Source organism: Heterodontus francisci, unplaced genomic scaffold (assembly GCF_036365525.1).
Source record: "Heterodontus francisci isolate sHetFra1 unplaced genomic scaffold, sHetFra1.hap1 HAP1_SCAFFOLD_398, whole genome shotgun sequence".
Lineage (NCBI taxonomy): Eukaryota > Metazoa > Chordata > Chondrichthyes > Heterodontiformes > Heterodontidae > Heterodontus > Heterodontus francisci.
This window is the reverse complement of record NW_027140825.1, coordinates 575536-600828: the sequence shown is the minus strand read 5'-3', so window position 1 is coordinate 600828 and position 25293 is coordinate 575536. Positions and strand designations below refer to the sequence as shown.

Sequence of the window (25293 nt, the reverse complement as noted above, 5' to 3'; positions counted from 1 at the left end):
TGACAACACTCATCACTCCTGCTCTCTCCCCTTTGCTGATTCAGCGGGCAGCTTAAAGTAAAAGGTGTATCTGTTACTGACTCTGATCACCCTGTTTCACCGGAAGGGATTTTATTGGAACAATAATTCTACTCAACATTTCTTTTGGATATGTTTTTATTTCTCCCATTCTCTCTTTCTTTCCCTCTTTCTCTCTCCCCACTGGACTGAAGTTCCCTGTTTACTGATCTCCTCCTCTCCCTGTCTCTTTCCCAGATGTGAACTCACAGACTATCCGCCAGGCTCCCGCCGCTCTCTCCAAATCTCCTGGGGAGCAGGTGAAGCTGAAATGCACCGTGGATGGTACCAGTAACCCTTACATGTACTGGTACAGACAACACCCGAGGAAGGAACCGCAGCTGATGTTTTCCTCTCTAAGTGCACAAAGGGTGAACTCAGAGGGGACGGTAGAGAGTTTCACCACTGAAAGACCAACTGACTCCGACTTCAACCTGGAGTCCTCCAGCCTGCGGGAGAATCACTCGGCCGTGTATTTCTGTGCCTGGAGACATCACAGTGACTGAGAGATGGCGCTGTTCAACAAAAACCCCAAAGGCAGCAGGATACACCTGTGGAGGGAAAAACCGTTCGGTGCCTCGACCTACTGTTCGCTTATGCAGAGTGACAGTGTTTATTACAATAAAAAGAGTTGAGTTATGATTGTAGTGACACACTAGATTTACAGGTACTGCCGAGGGTGCAATGAACGATTAATAAAGATGTCACGAGATCTCAGAATGTAACTATCAGGAATCAATGACAGTAATCTGGGTTTTTATGCACTTACACTGTGTTTACCTTCTCCACAGGGACAGCAGAGGGGGATCCTGGACCATGGACCGGGTAATGGCTTTGAGAAGGATTTAGTGAGAAAACTGAAAGAGCAGGAGATCATGTAGATCCAGCTTGATATACATCAACAGGACAAGGACACCCACTTTGTTAGAGAGAGAAAGAGAGTGTATGTGTGTGTGAAAGAGAGAGTGATCTAGTGAGAGAGAGAGAGGAGAGTGAGACGAAAAACGACAGGTAGAGTTAAAGAGACTGAGACAGAGAGGGAGACAGAGATAGAGACAATGAGGGAAAATTACTGGGATACATCTGGAGAATGAAGGATTATTTTTGGGATTGATCTGGGAGATTGAATGGGGTCAGTGAGTGGAGTCAATGAGTGGAGTCAGTGAGTGGGATCAGTGTGTGGGGTCAGTGAGTGGGGTCACTAAGTGGGGTCAGTGAGCGGAAGCAATAAGTGGAGTCAGTGAGTGGAGTCAGTGTGCATCGGCAGTGAGTGGAGTCTGTAAGTGGAGGAGTGAGTGGGGTCAGTGAGCAGGGACAGTGAGTTGATGTAGTGGTGGAGTCATTGAGCGGAGTCAGTGAGCGGAGGCAGTGAGTGGAGTCTGTAAGTGGAGTCCGTAAGTGGTGTCAGTGAGCTGGGACAGTGAGTGGAGGCAGTGAGTGGAGTCAGTGAGCGGATTCAGTGAGCCGGGACAGTGAGTGGAGGCAGTGAGTGGAGTCTGTAAGTGGAGTCCTTGAGTGGTGTCTGTGAGTGGGGATGGTGAGTGGAGTCAGTGAGCAGGGTTAGTGAGCGGGGTTGGTGTGCGGGGCCAGTGGGGAGTCAGTGAGTGGGATCAGTAACTGGGGTCAGTGAGCGGGGTTAGTGAGTTGGTTCAGTGCGTGGGGTCAGTGCGTGGAGTCAGTGAGTGGAGTCACTGAGTGATGTCACTCAGTGGAGTCAGTGAGTGAGGTCAGTGAGTGGAGTCAGTGAGTGGAGTCACTGAGTGGTGTCACTCAGTGGAGTCAGTGAGTGAGTTCAGTGAGTGGAGTCAGTGTGCGGGGTTAGTGAGCGGGGTCAGTGCGTGCGTACAGTGAGTGGAGTCACTGAGTGGAGTCACTGAGTGGTGTCACTCAGTGGAGTCAGTGAGCGGTGTTAGTGAGCGGGGTCAGTGCGTGCGGTCGGTGACTGGAGTCAGTGAGTGGAGTCACTGAGTGGTGTCACTCAGTGGAGTCAGTGAGTGAGGTCTGTGAGTGGAGTCAGTGAGCGGGGTTAGTGAGTGGGTTCAGTGCGTGGGGTCAGTGCGTGGAGTCAGTGAGTGGAGTCACTGAGTGATGTCACTCAGTGGAGTCAGTGAGTGAGGTCAGTGATGGAGTCAGTGAGCGGGGACAGTAAGTGGAGTCAGTGAGCCGGGTTAGTGAGCGGGGTTAGTGAGCGGCATCAGCGAGTGGGGTCAGTGACCGGGTTACTGAGCGGGGTCAGTGCGTGCGGTCAGTGACTGGAGTCAGTAAGTGGAGTCAGTGAGTGGAGTCGCTCAGTGGAGTCAGTGAGAGAGGTCAGTGAGTGGAGACAGTCAATGGTGTCAGTGAGTGGAGTCAGTGAGTGGGGTCAGTGAGTGTGGATAGTGAGTGGAGTCAGTGTGTTGGGTCAGTGAGAGGAGTCAGTGAGTGGTATATGTGAGTGGGGTCAGTGAGTGATGACAGTGAGTGGAGTCAGTGAGTGGGGTCAGTGAGTGGGGTCAGTGTGTGGGGACAGTGAGTGGAGTCCGTGAGTGGGGTCAGTGAGTGGGGTCAAAGAGAGGAGTCAGTGACTGGTGTCAGTGGGTGGGGTCAGTGAGAGGTGTCAGTGAGTGGGGCCAGTGAGTGTGGTCAGTGAGTGGAGTCTGTGAGTGGTGTCAGTGAGTGGGGTCAGTGAGTGGGGACAGTGAGTGGAATCAGTGAGTGGGGTTAGTGAGTGGGGTCAGTGAGTGGGGACAGTGAGTGGGGACAGTCAGCGGAGTCAGTGAGTGGAGGCAGTGAGTGGAGTCTGTGAGTGGAGTCCGTGAGTGGTGTCAGTGGCCGGGGACAGTGAGTGGAGTCAGTGAGCAGGGTTAGTGAGCGGGGTTAGTGAGCGGGGTCAGTGGGGAGTCAGTGAGTGGGATCAGTAAGTGGGGTCAGTGAGTGGGGACAGTGAGTGGAGTCAGTGGGCGGGATTAGTGAGCGGGGTTAGTGAGCGGGGTCAGTGAGTGTGGTCTGTGACCGGCGTTAGTGAGCGGGATCAGTGCGTGCGGTCAGTGACTGGAGTCAGTGAGTGGAGTCAGTTAGTGGAGTCTCTCAGTGGAGTCAGTCAGTAGGGTCAGTGAGTGGGGTCAGTGAGTGTAGACAGTGAGTGGAGTCAGTGAGTGGTGTCAGTGAGTGGCATCAGTTAGTGGGGTCAGTGAGTGTGGACAGTGAGTGGAGTCAGTGAGTTGAGTCAGTGAGAGGAGTCATTGAGTGGTGTCAGTGAGTGGGGTAAGTGAGTGGGGACAGTGAGTGGAGTCAATGAGTGGGGTCAGTGAGTGGTGTCAGTGAGTGGGGTCAAAGAGAGGAGTCAGTGACTGGTGTCAGTGGTTTGGGTCAGTGAGAGGAGTCAGTGAGTGGGGTCAGTGAGTGGGGTCAGTGAGTGGAGTCGGTGAGTGGGGTCAGTCAGTGGGGTCAGTGAGTGTGGACAGTGAGTGGAGTCAGTCAGTGGGGTCAGTGAGAGGAGTCAGTGAGTGGTGTTAGTAAGTGGGGTCAGTGAGTGGGGACAGTCAGTGGAGTCAGTGAGTGGGGTCAGTGAGTGGGGTCAGTGAGTGGGGTCAGTGAGCGGGGTCAGTGAGAGGGGTCAGTGGGTGGGGTCAGTGAGAGAGGACAGTGAGTGGAGTCAGTGAGAGAGGACAGTGAGTGGAGTCACTGAGTGGTGTTAGTGAGTGGGGTCAGTGAGAGGAGTCAGTGAGTGGAGTCAGTGATTGGGGTCTATATCTATCTATCTATCTATCTATCTATCTATCTATCTATCTATCTATCTATCTATCTATCTATCTATCTATCTATCTATCTATCAATCTATATATCTACCTATTGCTCCATCTATCTATCTATTGTTCCATTTGTCTGTCCATCCATCGCTCTATCGATCCCTCCAGCTATCGATATATATCTCTATTGATCTATTTATCTCTATTCACTCTGAAATCGATATATATTTGTCATCGATCGACTTATCTGGCTCTTATCTGTCTAAGTGTATATTCATCCCTCTGTTGTTTATCATATATCTAACGTCATTGTTTACATCTCGCAGTTACATCAGTGATATATCATGATTTGCTATTTTGTTGATATTGTTGCATCTTCTTGTTCTCCTTCGATTCAGATTATATCAATACAATATTAATGGTTAAAATGCTCCATCCATGTGATAAGGCTCTTTTCGTGAAGGTAGCCTCTACATTTTAAGAACAGATTACGAGTTGGGGTAAATGGGTTCATGATACTGTTGAAAGAATGGACGGAGGATTCTGACAAGGAGTTGCACAGAGCTCCCTATTCTACATGCCCCTGATGATTCATACTATGCAAGTACGAGGCAACTCTCAATGGAACAGATTCCCAATTTGGCGGTTTTGAGCAACTGTTGACAATTGTTAACCAACTTGTCTTTCAGACATTCGGTGTCTTTTGAACAACTTTTAAAGCATCTGGGAGTTCGGCCCAGGCAAGAATTTAACCCTTCAATTCTCGTTTAGGAGACAGGGAAAATAAGTCTTTCTCTGACTAAAACAAACAAGCCCCTTGATGCGTCTTCGATAGTTATAGAATCATACAGCACTAACCAAGGTCATTCGATCAATCGAGCCTGGCCTGGCTGTTCGAAACAGTTACCCAAAATAAACAACATCATCCCTTGGCCGTGGGCTGCAAGAAGTACAGAATCTGTTACAAGCTGCTGGATAGCACATGAACTAAAGTAACCTGAGCTCAGACACTGGCCTGTGCTGGTAAAAACCAATTTGAACTAATTAATTTATGTGACAGACAAGGGAGAAATCACAGGAATAGAGCCTTATTTGGAAACGGTGATATACCGGGGTCTTTGGGCCTGGGCCAATAAGGAGAAGATACGAACGAGGTGAGCAGGCCTAAACCAACAGGAAAGAGACAGCACAGTTTTGAAGAGATAAGAAAGAGAATAAGTATGGAGAATCTCAGGCATCGAGCCAGCGGGAAACTCCAGAGACCAACCATCGTGGAAATGGAAGACCCTGCGTGAGCAACACGGTGACGACGTCAAAGAGAGAGAGATCAGAACGTCTGGCCAGCATCAGCTCTCCCCTTTCCGGGAATTATCGTTTGTTTTCTGTGACGAGGTCAGGGAAAGGTCAGAGGAACCTTGTGGGTGTGCTTGTCAATTCTAGCTAGCTTTGTTATTAACTGTATAACCCAATTTGAGTTGCATGCTTTTGTCTAACCAAGTGTATAAGCCTTATTCTTACATTGTACAACAACGTGAATAAAGTAACTTGATAGTTAAAGAAAGGACTGAGTTTTCTCCTCTTTGTACTAAGCCATTAACTGTCGCTGGTGGATTAGGTGGAGGGTGGCTCTCCTGTAACCCCAATATCCCAAACACCCAGCCTGAGTCTGAATTAAGAGGACGAAGTCCCACGTAACGGCCAGGATTAAGTGGGTGAAGGAAATAAAGGGGCCAAGGGGGAGTTGACTCCGTGCCATGGTTTACAATCCTGTTCCCATCTCTCTGCATCTCAGCCCATCAGCACCTCCTTCTATTCCTTACTCCCTCATGTCCTGATCTAATATCCCCCTTAAATGCATCTCCACTATTGGCCTTAACTTACTCGCTGTGGTCGCGAAATTGAGCCCCCTGGTTCTAGACTTCTCAACCACAGAATCACAGAATTGTTACAGTGCAGAAGGAGGTCATTCGGCCCACCGTGCCCGCACTGTCTCTCTGGAAGAGAAATTCCCTCAGTCCCACTCCCCTGCCTTCTCCCCATAACCCTGCACATCCTTCCTTTCCATATAACTGTCTAATTCGCTCTTGAATGCTTCAATTGAACCTGCCTCCACCACGTTCTCAGGCAGTGCATTCTGGACCTTCACCACTCGCTGTGTGAAAAAGTTCTCCCTCATGTCACTTTTGCTTCCCTTACCAAATACTTTAAATCTGTGCCCTCTCGATCCTTTCACGAGTGGGAAAAGTTTCTCTCCATCTACTCTGTCCAGATCCCTCATGATTTTGAAAACCTCCATCAAATCACCTCTCAGCCTTCTCTTCTCCAAGTAAAACTGTCCCAACCCGTCCTTCCACTCTTAATGACTGAAATAAATATACACCTTGGCCCCTGTGCTCCTGCACCCCCTTTCGAGTTGTGCCCTTTATTCTCTGTTGTTCATCCGACCAAAATGAATCACTTCACATTTCTCTGCATTGAACCTCATCTGCCACCTGTCTGCCCATTCCACCAACATGTCTATGTCCTTTTCAAGTTTGACATTATCCTCCTCACAGTTCACAATGCTTCCAAGTTTCGTATCATCGGCAAACTTTGAAACTGTGCCCTGTACACCAAGGTCTAGGTCATTAATATATATCAGGAAAAGCAAAGGTCCTAATAATGATCCCTGGGGAACTCCACTGCAAACCTTCCTCCAGCCCGAAAAAACATCCATTAACCACTGCTCTTTGTTTTCTGTCACTAAACCAATTTCGTATCCATGTTGCTATCGTCCCTTTTATTCCACGAGTTACAAGTTTTCTCACAGGTTTGTTGTGTGGCATTGTATCAAACGCCTTTTGAAAGTCCATGTATACCACATCCACAGCATTGCCCTCATCAACCCTCTCTGTTGCCTTCTCAAAAAAAATCCAGCAGGTTAGTTAAACATGATTTTCCCTTATGGAATCCATGCTGTCTTTCATTAATTAACTCGTCCATGTGACTATTGATTTTGTCCCGAATTATTTTTTCTAGAAGTTTCCCTACCACCAAAGTTAAACTGGCCTGTAGTTGCTGGGCTTATCTTTCCCCCTTTTTTGAATAAGGGTGTAACGTTTGAAATTCTCCAGTCCTCTGGCACCAGCCCTGAGTCTAAGGAAGACTGAAAAATTATGGCCAACGCCTCTGCGATTTCCATCCTCACTTCCCTCATCTCATCTGGTGCTGGTGCTTTATCCACTTTCTGGTCAGACAGCCAATCTAATACTTTCTCTGCACCCATTTTAAACACTCTAATGTCTGAATTACCTTCTCTTTCAACCAGAGGAAGCTTCTTACCTGCATCTCCCCTGTCTATCCCTTTAAGGACTTTGTAGGTTTCAATGAGATCACCTCGCATTCTTCGAAACTCTAGAGAATACAGGCCCAGTTTCCCAAATCTCTCTTCATAGGACAGACCCGCCATCCCGGGAACATGTCGGATGATCCTTCTTAGCACTCCCTCTATGGGAATAATATCCTTCCGAAGGTCAGGGGACCAAAACTGCACACAGCACTCCAGGTGCGGTCCAACCATGGTTCTATGCAATTGAAGCAAGACTTCACTACTCCTGTACTCAAATCCTCTTGCGATAAAGGATAACATAACATTCACCTTCCTAATTGCCTGTTGATGCTATATGTGAAGTTTCTACCTTCTGAAGCTCCTGCCAGGGGATATCATTTCTCCCTAACTACTCTATCGAACGGCTGTACCTCCAGGGTTAAAACATCCCATTAGCTTGCTCTGATCCAGGAAAACTGTCCCAGCGTCTCCAGTCTCTCCACATAACAACCGTCTCTCAACCATGGCACCATTCTGGTAAATGTCTCTTGAGCCGTCCCTGGTCCAAGGGTAACAATGGCTTAGTTGCAATGTCACTGCGATAATAAGCCAGAGGCCTAGGCTGATGCCCAGTTTACACGGGTTCAGGCACCGGCACACCCAGTGCAACTTAAACTTGCCAATGGCCCAGTAATGTGCATAGCCCTGCTGCAGAATAGGTAAGGAGCCCAGTGCCACACAGATGGTGTTGCACCTACTTGCCTCAGGCCAGTGTTGCTTACAACGTTTGCCAGGAGACACACGGCATCGACCTCTGGCTATTCGGGGATGAAGGTGTGGATAATCTGGAATCCAGATGTCTATAAATTGGAAATCTACATGTGGCTAATGTGGGAATGCCGATAAGGCTCGTTGGGAATCTGGATATGTTCAATTGGAGAATTCTAATCAGTAAATTAAAAATTGAGTAACAGACACCCTTGTTCGGGATGTTAACAACACTTACTCCAGTCACTCAACCATCAGAAGCAACCACGTCCATTCTGATTGGTTGGGTGGTGGAAGGGGGCGTGTCCAACACTGCATCACTTCCTCATGCTCTTCATATTTTCCTCAATGATTTGTAAAGAGCAGGTTTGGACCCTCACAAGGCTTACACTCTGGTTCTCGCTGCTTTGCTTACTTTGAGAACAGCTTCAAGGGGAAGATGTATCAGTCATTGGCTCTGATAATCCTTTTTCACTGTGAGTGAGTCTGAAATACCAACACTTTCTCTCATAACCTTCCTATACTCATTCCCCCTTCCTTTTAATTTCCTAGAAATCCCCTGTTTACTGAACTCTTCCTCTTCCCCACACTCTCCCAGGTGTGAACTCGCAGACTATCCTCCAGACTCCTGCCGCTGTCTCCAGAGTTGTGGGGGAGGAAGTGGAACTGAAGTGCACTGTGGAGGGGAGCAGTACTCTTCCCTTGATCTGGTACAGACAATACCCGGGGAAGGAGCCTCAGGTTATGTTTTACTCCACGGGTACTAATCACAAAAGTCCAGAGAAGGCGGTGGACGGTTTCACTGCCGAGAGACCAACTAGCACCCAGTTCAACCTGGAGTCCACCAGCCTGCGGGAGAATCACTCGGCCGTGTATTTCTGTGCCTGGAGTCTTCACAGTGACTCAGAGAGCTGGAGCAGGTCAACAAAAACCCCAAAGGCAGCAGGAAACACCTGTTGGACATACAATAGCGCGGTATTTCCACTTGAATTGATGCAGGGCCATCATATTTTTGACAGTAAGAATAGACGGGTGAGAATAAAATTGAGAGCACAGGTGCAGAGGCGAAGAGTCTGGCCTCTTTCTGTGCTGATAAGTTTTCTATCTTTCTATGAAAGATTAAGAAGGGTGGCACCACAGTGAGAGGTTTTAACTATCAGGAGAGAATATCAGAAAAACGATTGGGGTTTTATCCACTAACACGATGTCTTCTTTCACTCAGATGATCAAACACACAACTCTCTTTGTTAGGAACAAAGGAAGAGGAGTAGGCCATTCAGCCCCTTTGTCCCCTTACATAGAAACAGGAGGAGATCATTCTGCAAATCTCGTATATCTGTTCTGCACCCTAATAAGGAGCCTCACATTCTCCCTTAAATGTGGTGGCCAGAACTGGACGCAATACTCCAGCTGGAGCCGAACCAGAGCTTTATAAAGGTTCACTGCTTTTGTACTCAATACCTCCATTTATGAAGATCAGGATCCCATCTGCTTTACTAACCACTCTCTCAACATGCGCTGCCGCCTTCAAAGATCGATGCATATGCAGCCTCAGGTCCACGGTTCCTTGCAAACTCTTTCAAAATCTGCCTTTTAGTCTATATTGCCTTTGCCTATCCCTTCAGCCAAAATGCATCACAGCGAATTTCTCCAAGAAGAGGGCCCTATAGGACCAGTAACACACAACTGCCTGGAAAACTGTTTATGAAGAATTCAGGAGGAGGTCTCTCAGTCTTTTAGAGCCTCTTACAAAGGAACATGAGGAGGCCAATTACTCCCCTGCCTCATTGCGCACAGACAGGAGGAGGCTATTGATCAATGTAGAGCTTGTTAGTAGGAATTGGAGAAGGGTACTTAGTCCCCCTTGAGCCTATTAGTATGAACAGGAGTAAGCCATTCAGCCCCATTGAGCCTGTTGCACAGGAGCAAGAGGAGGCCGATTCAGTTCCCCTCTCAGTCTGCACAGGTACAGGAGGAGGCCCATTCAGCACCTCGAATCTGTTAAATAGGAAATGGGTGAGGCCATTCAGCCCCATCGAGCCTGTTACATCTGAAGAGCCATCCACATGTGACAGTTTCGCTCAGGCTCTTGTATCCAATTGGGAAATCCAGATGTGGAGATCCGCGTTTCTGATTGGCAAATACAAAAAGAGCAATTGCGAATTGACAACCATGCTAATTCCGATTGGTTGAATGAGAGAAGGGGGCGTGACCAAACGTCCCTCACGACTTTGCTTTCCTCAATGGTTTGGAAAGATGACTTGATGAACAGGGAAAGGTCCAGTTAAAGATGTATCTGTTACTGGGTCTGATGACCATCTCCCACTGTAAGGAACTTTATCAAAAATAATGCGACTTAAAAATCTTTCTGTACTTTATAATTTCCTTCGCTCCTTCAGTCCTCCCTTCCATTCTTCTTTCTCGACAACCCAGAGTGTGCTGGTGTCCTTTTCTCTTTCCCAGATGTGAACTCACAAACTATCCTCCAAAGTCCCGCCACTACCTGTGGGAGATAAAGTTGCGCTGTACAGCGACTTGATTTTTGTGCAGGGCGATGGAGTTTGTGACAATAAGAAGGGACCCGTGAGAATAAAAGTGAGAGAATAAATATAGAGGCACTGGCAAAGATGTCACTAATAGCCTGCTTATGTTTCCTAAAACCTTCTGTCTGCCTATGAATGATTAACGGGGATGTTACCCAAATTGAGAAGATGTAAATATCAGGAAGGAATGATCACTAAAAACATTTAGGTTTCATCTCCTGACACTATCTTCATTCTCCACAGGAACAGCAGAGAGCGCTCTAGGACCGTCAAACACACAACAGCCTGCTCCCTGCTTATTCAGGACACAACATAGGAACATAGGGGATAGGAGAAGGAGTAGGTCATTCGGCACATCGAACCGATTCATGGCTGATCATCTACCTCTGAGCCATTCCCCCCCCCACTATCCCCATCTCCCTTGATGTCATTAGTATCCAGAAATCAATCGCTTTCTGTCTCGAACATGCTCAATGCAGTCAGCTTCCAAAGCCCTCTTGGGTAGAGAATTCCAAAGATTCACAACTCTCTCAGTTAAAGAAATTCCTCCTCATCTCAGTCTTAAATGGCCTGCACCTTATTCGGAGACAGTGTATCCTGATTCCAGACTGAACACGCTATCCACATTCGTCGTGTCACGTCTTGTCAGAATTTTGTAAGTTTCAATGCGATCACCTCTTATTCTTTGGAACTCCAGAGAATACAGACCCAGTTTCTGTAATCGCTCCTCCTAAGACAAACCCGCCATGCCAGGGATTATTTTGGTGAATCTCTGCTGCATTCTCTCCATGGCAAGTATGTCCTTCCTTCGATAAGGAGAACAAAACTGTACACAATACTAGAGGTGCTGTCCCATCAAGGTTCTATACAATTGCAACAAGACATTTTTACCCCTGTACGAAATCCCATGGCAATGAAGGCCAGCATACCATTCGCCTTCCGAATTGCTTTCTGCACCTTCATATTAGCTGTTAGTGTTGTGAGTTCATAATGTTGTTTGATGCAACATATATGAGATGCGTGGAGTCCAGTTGGATGAAGATCATAAACAAGTTTATTTACAGCTGAACTATCATACACAGTACTGAGCTAACTTTTTACAGGACCTGCCTGTAGGTGCTACAGTTACAGAGTGACTCTGGCACAGAGTCACGTGAACACGTGCTGGAATTTAGCTCATTAGCATCCTAAGATCTTAAAGGGACATGAGAGAGAGACAGACAGACAGAGAGACAGAGGGAAAGAGAAAGATTAAATCCAACGAATACAACAACTACTTCAGGAAAAACACCAACAAATGCAGCAACAACTTCAGCAGAAGACGAAGAGCAACAAACGCAACAACAACTTATACTTGCAGCCAAACATAGAGACAGGGGCGTGACTTCCAAGCAGGGAGGGAGAAGTTGTGCAAACCTAAATCACTGACTTCAGTCTTCATGTAGCTGCTCACAAGACTCAAAGCTCTTGTTTCGCTGATTTACAGATTACAAACACAGCTTCCAGTGGAAGATGTATCTGTTACTGAATCTGATAGCGTTATTTCAATGTAAGGGATCTTTTCCTCACGTAACTGTTTGTGTTGACAATCAACATTTATCTTTCCGCAGTGCTCATTTCCCACTTTCAGGGGGAGCAGTAGATGGAGGTGCAGCTCTCATTGCCCACCAACAGAGGGCAGCAGTAGATGGAGTTGCAGCTCTCAGTGCCCACCAACAGGGAGCAGCAGTAGATGGAGTTGCAGCTCTCAGTGCCCACCAACAGGGTGCAGCAGTTGATGGAGGTGCAGCTCTCATTGCCCACCAACAGGGGGCAGCAGTAGATGGAGGTGCAGCTCTCATTGCCCACCAACAGGGGGCAGCAGTAGATGGAGGTGCAGCTCTCATTGCCCACCAACAGGGGGTAGCTGTAGATGGGATTTCAGCAACAAGAACATGAAACGTCAGAAACCCTCAGTGCATCAGGCAGGATCTGCAGAGATAAAACAGAGTTACCGCTTCACATCAGAACCGGCAAACATGAGAAGCGCAATAGGTTTTGAGCAACTTAAATGAATGTTTGAGAGTGAAGGAATGCAAAAAAGGCAGTCTGTGATCGGGTGGGGAGGGGAGGGACAGACAGAGAGATAGAGGGGGAAAGGGAGAGATAGAGAGGCAGAGAGAGAGAGAAAGGCAGAGAAAGAGACACATAGAGAGAGGAACACAGAGACAGAAACCCACAAAGATGGAGAGAGAGAGTCAGATAGACGGAAATCGAGTAATATAGTATTTGAAAAAGAGAGACAGAGTGAGGCAGAGAGACAGAGATCGAGGGACTGCGAGAGACTGAGAGAGAGAGACAGACAGAGACAGACAGAGAGAGAGAGAAAGGCAGAGAAAGAGATACATGGAGAGAGAAACACGGAGACAAATACCCACAGAGACAGAGAGAGAGAGACAGATAGATGGAGATCGAGTAATATAGCGTTTGGAAAAGATAGACAGAGTGAGGTAGAGAGACAGAGATGGAGTGACTGAGAGACAGACAGAGAGAGAGAGAGAGGCAGAGAGAGACACAGGGAGAGACAGAGAGAGTGACAGAGAGAGACAGAGGCAGAGAGAGAGAGAGACAGACAGACAGAGAGGGAGAGAGAAAGTAGGCAGAGAGAGAAAGTAGACAGAGATAGAGTGAGATAGTTGACGCACAGAAAGAGAGACAGAGTGAGGTGGTGAGACAGATAGAGTGATAGAGAGAAAGAGCGAGAGGCAATCAGAGACAGTGAGAGACTGGCAGCCAGAGCGAGAAAAAAGAACATTAGAGACAGGCAAAGAAATAGGAGGAAAAGGATAGAAAGAGTAAAGGGAGGAAGGAAAACAGAGAACAAGCCAAAGAGGCAGAGAGAGAGAGAGACAGGGACAGAGCGAGAGAGAAAGGAAGAGAGAGAGAGACTAACAGAGAGAGAGACAAACAGAGAAACAGAGGGAGGGAGAGACAGAGCGAGAGACAGATAGACAGAGAGAGACAGTAGACAGAGGCCGAGTGAAATAGTGTTAGGCACAGAAAGACAGACAGATGTGGTAGTGAGTCAGATGGAGAGACAGAGACATAGAGAGATACAGAGAGAGAGAGGCAGACAGAGACAGTGAGAGAATGAGAGGCAGAGAGAAGTGAGAACGTCAGAGACAGGCAAAGATAGAGAGAGAGAAAGGAGAGAAAGTGTAAAGTGAGGAAGGGAAACCGAGAACAAGACAAAGAGGCAGAGAGAGACAACGATGGAGAGAGAGAGAAAGAAAGAGAGAGAGAGAGAGAGACGCACAGAGAGACAGAAAGAGAGAGGGAGCAGCGAGAGAGACAGAGGGAGGAAGAGAGAGAGAGAGAGAGAGGCAGAGAGAGAGAGAGAGAGAGAGAGAGAGATACAGATAGATAGAGAGAGAGACAGTAGACAGAGATAGAGTCAGATAGTGTTAGGCACAGAAACAGAGACAGTTGAGGTAGTGAGACAGATGGAGAGCCAGAGAGAAAGAAAGAAACAGACAGAGAGGCAGACAGAGACAGTGAGAGAGTGAGAGGCAGAGAGGAGAAGGAAGAACGCCAGAGACAGGCAAAGATAGAGAGAGAGAAAGGGAGAGAAAGAGTAAAGAGAACGAGGAAAACAGAACAAGTCAGAGAGTCAGAAAGAGAGATGGGGCAGAGAGAGAAAGTGGCAAAGAGTGAGAGGCAGACAGAGAGAGAGAGAGAGGGACAGAGGGAGAGCGAGACAGAGAGAAAGAGACAGAGAAAAAGAGATAGAGGCAGACTGAGAGTGAGAGAGTGGCAGTTGGATAGTGTGAGAGACAGAGAGACAGAGAGAGAGGCAGACAGAGAGACAGAGAGACAGAGGGAGAGAGAGAGACAGAGGGAGAGAGAGACAGCAAGAGAGAGACAGACAGACAGAGAGAGACAGAGATACGGAGAGAGAGAGAGAGTTGGAGAGAGGGGCAGACAGAGACAGTGACAGTCTAAGAGGCAGAGAGAAGAAAGAAGAACGTTAGAGACAAGAAAAGATAAAGAGAGACAGAAAGGGAGAGAAAGAGTAAAGGGATGAAGGGAAACAGAGAACAAGACAAAGAGGCAGAGAGAGTCAGAGAGAGAGAGACAAGGAGAGACAGAGAGAGAGTGGCAGACAGAGGAACAGAGGGAGGGAGGGAGGGAGAGAGAGAGCGATAGCAGACAGAGATCGAGTGAAATACCGTTAGGCCGAGAAAGAGAGACAGAGAGAGGGAGTGAGACAGATGGAGAGACAGAGCGAAAGAGACAGACAGAGAGAGAGGCAGACAGAGACAGTGAGAGAGTGAGAGGCAGAGAGAAGAAGGAAGAACGTCAGAGACAGGCAAAGATAGAGAGATAGAGAGAAAGGGAGAGAAAGAGTAAAGGGAAACAGAGAACAAGACAAAGAGGCAGAGTGAGAGACAGGGACAGAGGGAGAGAGAGAGGCAGGCAGAGAGATGGACAGAGAGAGAGAGAGAGAGAGACAGGCAGACAGAGAGACAGAGAGAGAGAGATAGAGGCAGACAAAGAAACAGAGAGAGAGAGAGAGAGAGAGAGAGAGACAACAGACAGAGAACGAGTGAAATAGTGTTAGGCCGACAAAGAGAGACACATGGAGTGACAGAGAGAAAGCAAGAGCCTGAGCGAGGGGCAGACAGAGACAGTGAGAGTCTGAGAGGCAGAGAGAGAAGAACGAAGGCCGTCAGTGGCAGACAAAGATAAAGAGACAGAAAGGGAGAGAAAGAGTAAAGGGAGGAAGGTAAACAGAGAACAAGTCAAAGAGGCAAAGACAGTCAGAGAGAGAGAGACAGGGACAGAGAGAGAGAGATAGAGAGAGAGGCAGACAGAGAGACAGAGAGAGTATGAGAGGCAGAGAGAGAAGAACGAAGGCCATCAGTGACAGGCAAAGGCAGAGAGACAGAAAGGGAGAGAAAGAGTAAAGGGAGGAAGGAAAACAGAGAACAAGACAAAGAGGCAAAGAGAGTCAGAGCGAGAAATAGGGACAGACAGAAAGAGAGAGGGAGAGAGAGAAGCAGGCAGCGAGGCAGAGAGAGAGAGAGAGAGACAGACAGACAGAGAGACAGAGGGAAAGAGAGAGAAAAAGAGAGAGAGAGAGAGGGAGAGGTAGACAGAGAGAGATAGTGAGAGAGAGAGACAGAGACAGACAGAGACAGACATAAACAGAGAGAGACAGAGACTGGGAGAGACAGTAGACAGAGATAGAGTGAGATACTGTTCAGCAGAGAAAGAGAAGCAGAATGAGGTAGTGCGACAGATGGAGAGACTGAGAGAAAGAGAGAGACAGAAAGAGGGGCAGGCAGAGGCAGTGAGATACTGAAAGGCAGACAAAGAGAGAGAGAGAGAGAGAGAGGCAGACAGAGAGACAGAGAGAGACAGATAGACAGAGATACAGTGTGATAGTTGTAGACACAGAAAGAGAGAGACTGAAATAGCGAGACAGAGATGGAGAGACTGGGAGAGACAGAGACAAAGAGCGGCAGAGAGCGAGAGGCAATGAGAGATGTGAGGCAGAGAGAGAAAAGGAAGAACATCAGGGACAGGCAAAGATAGAGAGAGAAAGGGAGAAAAAGAATAAAAGGATGAAGCAAAACAGAGAGCAAGACAAAAAGATAGAGAGACATAGAGAGAGAGGGAGACAGACAGCGAGACCGGGACAGAAAGGGAGACAAAGAGAGAGGTAGATAGATAGAGAGAGAGAGCAAGAGATAGAGACATAGGGAGACAGAGAGAGAGAGAGAGAGAGAGAGAGAGAGAGAGAGAGAGAGAGAGACAGACAGACAGAGAGACAGAGAGACAGAGATACAAAGAGAGAGAGAGAGGGAATGACAGAGAAAGAGGGAGACAGAGACAAAAAGGGTTTCAGAGGGACGGGGAGAGATAGAGAGAGAGAGACAGACAGAGACAGGAATAGAGACACAGAGAAAGAAAGACTTGTCGAGAGACTTACACATGGAGAACAAGATTAAAATATGGAGGTGAGAAAGTATTTATGGAAGCAGGAGAGTTCCAATGGGATAATAGCTAATAAAAGGGAAGGACACGTGATTAAAAGGGAAATTTAAAGTGATAGATAAAGGGACTGAAAAATGAGAGGGAGAGAGAGAGAGATGTGGGGGGGGGGGGTGGGGGAGAGAGGTTTTATTGAACTGCTTTGCTACATCGTGGGAGGTCAGTATAGCACCGTGTTACATTCCTGTGCTCAGCCCATGCAAGAACTCCACCGTCCGCTTGCCCTTCTCACAGGCTACCCGACTGCCTGCCCCAGTGCCCAGGATCTCCCCACCCCTGCAGCAAGGCGCCTCCACTGTCAGGACAGGCAGGAGCAGACTGAATCTTGAGTTGACCATCTCATGGGGCACATGCCCCCTGAAGAGATAGCAAACTGCCCAGGCAAGGCGAGAGGCTTGCTGGGGTAGGAGTTTTCAATGGGGGGTTCACTCTCTGTGGTGAACGATCCAGCTACCTTCGGAGGTAGGACCCGACTCACCGTACTGGGTAAGTAATGCTCGAGTCCAGGTGCTGGAGGTTGAGTTGGGGGCAAAAGGAGCCGGTACACACAATAATATCTCTGAGTTTACCGTGTCTGACCAGATGGAATCTTATTATTGTGTTGGAAGAGGCCATTTGATCATTGTGTCTCTTTGGTGCAGAGAGGGGGAAATAAACAGAAAGGGAAATAAGCAGAGAAAAATGTGAGATAGAAAAAATGGCGAGAAAAAAATGGAACCAGAGAGAGAGACAGATGTAGAAAGAGAGGGAAAGAAACAGAGAGAGAGGGAAAGAAACACAGAGAGAGTGATGATACAGAGATAGATGGAAAGAAACAGAGAGAAAGAGAGAGGGAAGAGAGAGAGAGAGAGAGAAAGAAATGGAGAGAAAAAATAAACAGAAACAGAGAGAGAGAGAGAGAGAGACTACAGGCAGTAGAGAGGCAGACAGAAAGCCAGTGAGATAAACACAGAGAGAGAATCACACATTGAGAGAGAAACACTCCGAGAGAGAATGAGAGGCAGAGAGAGAGAATTTTTTTCAGAAAGAGAGAGAGATTGATTTCGAGAGAGGGGGAGATATTCAGAGAGAGAGAGAGGCAGAGAGAGAGAGAGGGTGTGGGAGCGATTCAGAGGGAAGGGGTGTGTTTCAGAGAGAGACAGAGAGACTTAGAGAGAGAGAGAGCAATTCAGAGAGAGAGAGGCAGAGAGAAAGAGTGGGAGCGATTCAGAGGGTGGGGGGTGTTTCAGAGAGAGAGAGAGATTTAGAGAGAGAGAGAGAGAGAGCAATTCAGAGAGAGAGAGGCAGAAAGAGAGAGAGTGGGAGCGATTCAGAGGGGGGGTTTCAGAGAGAGAGAGAGAGGGATTTAGAGAGAGAGAGAGAGCAATTCAGAGAGAGCGGGAGAGATTCAGGGAGAGAGGGAGAGAACCCAAGAGAGAGAGAGATTTACAGAGATTGAGAGACTAAAGGAGAGAGAAGTTCAGGCAGAGAGAGGGCGAGAGATTCAGTCAGAGAGAGAGCAATTCAGAGAGAGAGGGAGAGATTCAGGGAGAGAGGGAGAGAACCCAAGAGAGAGAGAGGGAGATATTCAGAGAGAGAGAGTGGGACCGATTCAGAGAGAGAGGGAGAGATTCAGGGAGAGAGGGAGAGAATCAGCGAGGGAGAGATTTATAGAGATTGAGAGAGAAAAGGAGAGAGAGATTCAGGTAGAGAGAGAGAGAGTGAGAGAGAGATTCAGTCAGAGAGAGCAATACAGTTCTGGACCATTGACCATGGTGCCCGGGTTGGCTCTTTTCTACAGCTGTCTGATTGATCCCAGTTCCCTCCCACCCTATCGCTATAGACCTACAATTCCTCCCTTCAGCTGTTGACCCAATTCTCTTTGTAATACTGTGAGTCAATCCCACCGCCCTTTCAGGCAGTGCATTCCACATCGCAACAGCTCACTGCTTTGTGTCACGGGAAACAGTTTTGCATCATTTCCTCTGTCAAAACGATGACCGATTGCAAACGTCTCTGCTAATTCTCCACTGAACTTTCTCTTCAGGAGAACAATCCCAGCTCCTCCAGTCTCTCCACATTAACTGAAGTCTCTCATCCTTGGTGTCATCTTGTGTGAACTCACTTTATTTCTCTTTCGTTCACAGTTTCTGCCACTAAGTTCCTCATCCTCATTATTTCTTATCCTTATCTCTCTCTCTACTTGCCCTCTTCCCTTTCCCTGTTGTTTGTCTCTGCTTGCCCCCTCTCTCCTTGCCATCCTTCGTTTGTGTTCAATCAACTACCACTCCCTCGCTTTCCTACACACTCCTGTTCTAAGTCTCCTTTTCTCTCAGTCCTGGTGGTAGTGTTGTCCTGGATGATCGGCTTGCAGCTCTGGACTGGGACTCGGGCAATGAGGGTCAGAGAGGGTTCTGTCTCAGAGGCGGCTCATTACTGACAGAGTAATGGTTTAAAGGCCTTTTACGTGAGCAATGTGGTGGCGTGAATACGGGAAATTATAACCACGTGTACTTTGGAAACGGAAGTGGATTAACAGTGTAAGATCAGTGCAAAATGCAACCCCACACGAACCCTCCCTACCTCTGTAACCTCCTCCAGCCCCTACAACCCTCCCTAACTCTGTAACCTCCTCCAGCCCCTACAACCCTCCCTAACTCTGTAACCTCCTCCATCCCCTACAACCCTCCCTATCTCTGGAACCTCCTCCAGCCCCTACAACCCTCCCTATCTCTGTAACATCCTCCAGCCCCAACACCCATCCCTATCTCTGCAACCTCCTCCAGCCCCTACAACCCTCCATTTCTCTGTAACCTCCTTCAGCCCCGACACCCCTCCCTATCTCTGTAACCTCCACCAGTCCCTACAACCCTCCCTATCTCAGTAACCTCCTCCAGCCCCGACAGCTCTCCTGATCTCTGTAACCTCCTCCAGCTCCTACACACCTCCCTATCTCTGCAACCTCCTCCAGCCCCTACAACACTCCCTATCTCTGCAACATCCTCCAGCCCTTGCACCCCTCCATAACTCTGTAACATCCTGTAGCCCCGACAGCTCTCCCTATCTCATTTACCTCCTCCAGCCCCTACACCCATCCCTAACTCTGTTACCTCCTCCAGCCCCTACAACACTTCCTACCTCTGTAACCTCCACCAGCCCCTGCAACCCTCCCCATCTATGTAACCTCCTTCAGCCATTACAACCCACCCTATCGCTGTAACCTCCTCTAGCTCCTACACCCATCCCTAACTCTGTTATCTCCTCCAGCCCCTACAGCTCTCCCTATCTCTGTTACCTCCTCTAGCCCCTACACCCGTCCCTATCTCTGTAACCTCCTTCAGCCACTGGACACCTCCCCATTTCTGTAACCTGCTTTAGCTCCTACAGCTCTCTCTATCTCTGTTACCAGCTCCAGACCCTTCAACCCTCCCTATCTCTGTAACCTCCTCCAGCGCCTACAACCCTCCATATCTCTGTTACCTCCTCCAGCCCCGACAAACCTCCCTATCTCTGTAACCTCCTCCAGCCCCTACAACCCTCCCTAACTCTGTAACCTCCTCCAGCCGCTAGACCCCTCCCTATATCTGTAAACTCTACCAGCCTCTACAACCCTCCCTATCTCTGTTACCTCCCCCAGCCCCTACAGCCCTCCCTATCTCTGTAACCACCTCCAGCCTCTACACCACTCCCTATCCCTGTAACCTCTTCCTAGTCCCTAAAACCCTCCCTATCTCAGTAACCTCCTCCAGCCTCTACACCCATCCCTACCTCTGTAATCTCTTCCAGCCCCTGCAACCCTCCCTATCTCTGTAACCTCTTCCAGCTCCGACAACACTCCCTATCTCTGTTATCTCCTCCAGGCCCTGCACCCATCCCTATCTCTGTAACGTCTTCCAGCCCCTACAACCCACCCTATCACTGTTACCTCCTCCAGCCCCTACAGCACTCCCTAACTCTGTAACCTCTTCCTGCCCCTAAACCCCTCCCTATATCTGTAAACTCTACCAGCCCCTACAAGACTCCCTACCTCTTTAACCTCCTCCAACCCCTACACCCCACCCTATCTCTGTAACCTCCTCCAGCCCCTGCAACCCTCCCTATCTCTGTAACCTCTTCCAGCTCCGACAACACTCCCTATCACTGTTATCTCCTCCAGGCCCTGCACCCATCCCTATCTCTGTAACGTCTTCCAGCCCCTACAACCCTCCCTATTACTGTTACCTCCTCCAGCCCCTACAGCACTCCCTAACTCTGTAACCTCATCCTGCCCCTAAATCCCTCCCTATATCTGTAAACTCTACCAGCCCCTGCAAGACTCCCTATCTCTGTTACCTCCTCCAGCCACTACAGCACTCCCTATCTCTGTAACCTCCTCCAGCCACTACAACCCTCCCTATCTCTGTAACCTCCTCCAACCACTACACCCCACCCTATCTCTGTAACCTCCTCCAGCCCCTCCAACCTTCCCTTTCTCTGTTACCTCCTCCAGCCCCTAAAGCCCTCCCTATATCTGTAAACTCTAGCAGCCCCTGCAGCCCTCCCTATCTCTGTTACCTCCTCCAGCCCCCACAGCACTCCCTATCTCTATTACCTCCTCCAGCCCCTGCACCCCACCCTATCTCTGTAACTTCCTCCAGCCCCTACATCCCTCCCTAACTCTGTAACCTCCCCCAGCCCCTAAACCCCTCCCTATATCTGTAAACTCTACCAGCCCCTACAGCCCTCCCTATCTCTGTTACCTCCCCCAGCCCCTACAGCTCTCCCTATCTCTGATAACTCTACCAGCCCCAACAACCCTCCCTAACTCTATAGCCTCCTCCAGCCTCTACAACCCACCCTATCTCTGAAACCTCTTCCAACCCTGATAACCCTCCCTATCTCTGTAACCTCTGCCAACCTCGACTCCCCTTCCTATCTCTGTAACATCTTCCAGCCGCTACAACCCTCCCTATCTCTGTTACCACCTCCAGCCCCTACAGCCCTCCCTATCACTGTAACCTCCAGCCTCCACACTCCTCCCTATCCCTGTAACCTCTTCCTAGTCCCTAAAACCCGTCCTATCTCAGTAACATCCTCCATCCTCTACACCCACCCCTATCTCTGTAATCTCTTCCAGCCCCTACAACCCTCCCTATCTCTGTAACCTCCTCCATCCCCTAAAGCCCCCTATCTCTGTAACCTCTTCCAGCCCCGACACCACTCCCTATCTCTGTTATCTCCTCCAGCCCCTGCACCCTCCCTATCTCTGTAACGTCTTCCAGCCCCTACAAACCTCCCTATCTCTGATCTCCTATCTAAATACACCCCCCACCCGGGAACAGACTCCTATCTAAATACCCCCGGGAACAGACCCCCATCTAAATGCCCACCCCCCCCCCACCTGAACAAACTCCCATCTAAATACCCTCCCGGGAACAGACTCCTATCTAAATACCCCACAGGAAACAGACTCCTTTCTAAATACCCAACCCCCGGGAACAGACTCCTACCTAAATACCCCACAGGGAACAGACTCCTATCTAAATACACCCCCCACCCGGGAACAGACTCCAATTTAAATACCCCCCGGGAACAGACTCCTATCTAAATACACCCCCGGGAACAGACTCCTATTTAAATACCCCCCGGGAACAGACTCCTATCTAAATACACCCCCCCCCCCCCGGGAACAGACTCCTTTCTAAATACCCAACCCCCGGGAACAGACTCCTATCTAAATACACCCCCCCCCCCCCCCGGGAACAGACTCCTATCTAAATACCCCCCGGGAACAGACTCCTATCTAAATACACCCCCCCCCCCGGGAACAGACTCCTATCTAAATACCCCACAGGGAACAGACTCCTATCTAAATACACCCCCACCCCCCCCCCCCCCCCCCCCCCCGGGAACAGACTCCTATCTAAATACCCCCCGGGAACAGACTCCTATCTAAATACACCCCCCCTCCCCCCGGGAACAGACTCCTACCTAAATACACCCCCCCCCCCCCCGGGAACAGACTCCTATCTAAATACCCCCCGGGAACAGACTCCTATCTAAATACACCCCCCCCGGGAACAGACTCCTACCTAAATACCCCACAGGGAACAGACTCCTATCTAAATACCCCCCGGGAACAGACTCCTATCTAAATACACCCCCCCCCCCCCCGGCAACTGACTCCAATTTAAATACCCCCCGGGAACAGACTCCTATCTAAATACACCCCCCCCCACCCCCCCCCCGGGAACAGACTCTCATCTAAATGCCCCCCCCCGGGAACAGACCCCCATCTAAATAACCCCCCCCCCCATTAACTGACCCCAATCTAATTCTCCCCCCCAATGTAAACACCCCCCTCCTTTCTGAATACCGTCCCTGTCCCTTCCCCCATTGAGCCACAAGGAGACAGGCAGAGACAGTCGGGGAGCAGATACACAGAGAGGCAAAGAAACACTGGGCTGGACTCGGACTTGGTACCAATGGTGCAAACCAGGATGGAGGGCAGGAGGGTGGTTGTGAATCCGGCTGCCCGTTCAGCATCTCTCCCCTGTTTTTACCTCAATGGGACCAAAACTGGGCAGAGATGGAAAGCAGGATCCCAGTTTACAATCACCCTGTGCACACACCAAGGCAGTGAGTTCAAATCCACCCCCAGACAGAGGGACAGAGACACAGAAAACAGATCCTGGGATTAGGACAGAACAGAGAGAGAGAGAAATAAATGGAAAGGGAGATGGAGAATGACATGCAGGGAGTCCGAAACCAGTGAGAGAAACTCAGAACAGAGGGTCAGAATACCGAGAAGGACAGAGAGAGACATGGAGACATACAGAGAGAGAGAGCTGGAGGTGTAGTGAGAGAATGCAGCAGCGATGAAGATATTGAGAAAGATCCCAGACAAAGAGAGATACAGAGACAGAAAGATGTGGCGGGGCAGAGATACAAAGTTAGATGTGTTTACAGAATAGCAAGAGGTGTCCTGGGACAGGGGGGAGGGAAATGCAGAGATAATCTTGCAGGAAAGGAGGAGCAGAGATGGAAAGATTCAGGGATTTGGAAGTGATTGAGAGAACAAGTGGAGAGAGAGAGAGAGAAAGATGCAGAGAGTTGCAGAAAGAGTGGCAATGGAAACGTGAGACTCCAGAGACAGGCAGAGATAGAAAGGATGTTGAGAGATACAGTGATAGGAATTTAAAGATGTGAAGAAACAGAGCTAGGAGGAAGGTGCAGGGAACAAGTGCAGCAAGAGATGGAGAGGGGGAAATCTAGGGGATTACATTGACTGTTCTGGAGCAGCTCTTTCCCAAACTATTCCCTTCGGGAGCTCCCTCCAGCCCCCTCCCTTGTGGCAAAAAAAAAAATCCACAGAGCCTCTGAAAACACAAAATCAAAATACTGCAGATGCTGGAAATCTGAAATAAAAAGTGTGTTAGAAATACTGAGCATTTCCAGCACTTTGTTTTTCTATCAGCCCCGAAAACACACCGTTTTCTTTTCTGTATCTTGAAATGAATTTGACAATGACACATATATATTTATTATTATTTTCCTCTCTGGTTATAGCTCTTGTCTGAGAATTCCAGGTGGCCAAACGATTCTTCCTCTGCATCATCACAGCTGCAGCTTCCGAAAAGATTCTCCTTGGGAATAAGAGAAATAAAATTGATTCAAACACAGCAAAGCATTTTGGAACAGAAATAAAACACAGCAAGAGCCCAGAGCTCTTTCTCTCACTCACTGACATAAAACAATCTCTCAGTGACTCCCCGTCTTGCAAATACATCCCCCGACACAGAGCCAGAGACTGGGAAGTGTGGATGTGTTTACCCTGTCCTTTCCTGCTGTCTCTCAATTTCTCTCTCTCTCTATTTCTCTGTGTGTCTCTCTCATCTGTTTCTGCCTCATTCTAAAAACACACAAACACTGGTGACCCCCATCCCCTATCCTGTCGAAGGATAGAGAGAAATTGCCACATTCCCATCCCTGAAAATCAGAATTCAAATGGCCCCCAGGTGTTTCATTTCACTGTCAAATTAACCCACAGTCTAAAACACCAGCATTATTCGGGAATGAGAACAAACCTTCACATTTCACCCATTTCATTGCTGATTCACAGAAGTATCTGACACTCAATGAATTCATTTTTAAAGTGGTCGGCAATGTTGGAAATGCTGTCGGCCATTGTTGCACAGCAAGATCCCACAAGCAGCAGTGTGATCAAAGTCGGCTATCCCTCCTCCCCCTCTAATTCCCTCCATGTTTCCCTCACTCCTGCGTCTCTCCCTCCTGTTACTCTCATTCAGAGAGACAGATGGGGAGAGAGAGAGAATCACAGAATAATACTGTGCAGAAGAGGCCCTTCGGCCCATCGAGTCTGCACCGATGCATTAAAGACACCTGACCTGTCTACCTAATCCCATTTACCAGCAATTGGCCCATAGCCTTGAATGTTATGACGTGCCAAGTGCTCATCCAGGTACTTTTTAAAGGATGTGAGACAACCTGCCTCTACCACCCTCCCAGGCAGGGCATTCCAGACTGTCACCACCCTCTGGGTAAAAAAGCTCTTCCTCAAATCCCCCTTAAACCTCCCGCCCCTCACCTTAAACTTTTGACCCCCTCGGAACTGACCCTTCAACTAAGGGGAACAGCTGCTCCCTATCCACCCTGTCCATACTCCTCATAATCTTGTACACCTCGATAAGGTCACCCCTCAGTCTTCTCTGCTCCAGTGAAAACAACCCAAGCCTATCCAACCTCTCTTCATAGCTTAAATATTCCATCACAGGCACCATCCTGGTGAATTGCCTCTGCACCCCCTCCAGTGCAATCACATCCTTCCTATAATGTGGTGACCAGAATTGCGCACAGTACTCCAGCTGTGGCCTTA

The 25293-nt window shown here is 48.7% G+C and overlaps 1 long non-coding RNA gene across 1 annotated transcript; it reads left to right on the top strand.

The window, feature by feature from the left end:
- The first annotated feature begins 396 nt into the window (after positions 1–396).
- LOC137361230 (uncharacterized) lies at positions 397–5090 on the top strand. Its single transcript, XR_010972111.1, has 3 exons — positions 397–687; positions 849–882; positions 4184–5090. It is a non-coding gene; the product is annotated as an uncharacterized lncRNA (long non-coding RNA).
- The last annotated feature ends 20203 nt before the right edge of the window (positions 5091–25293 follow it).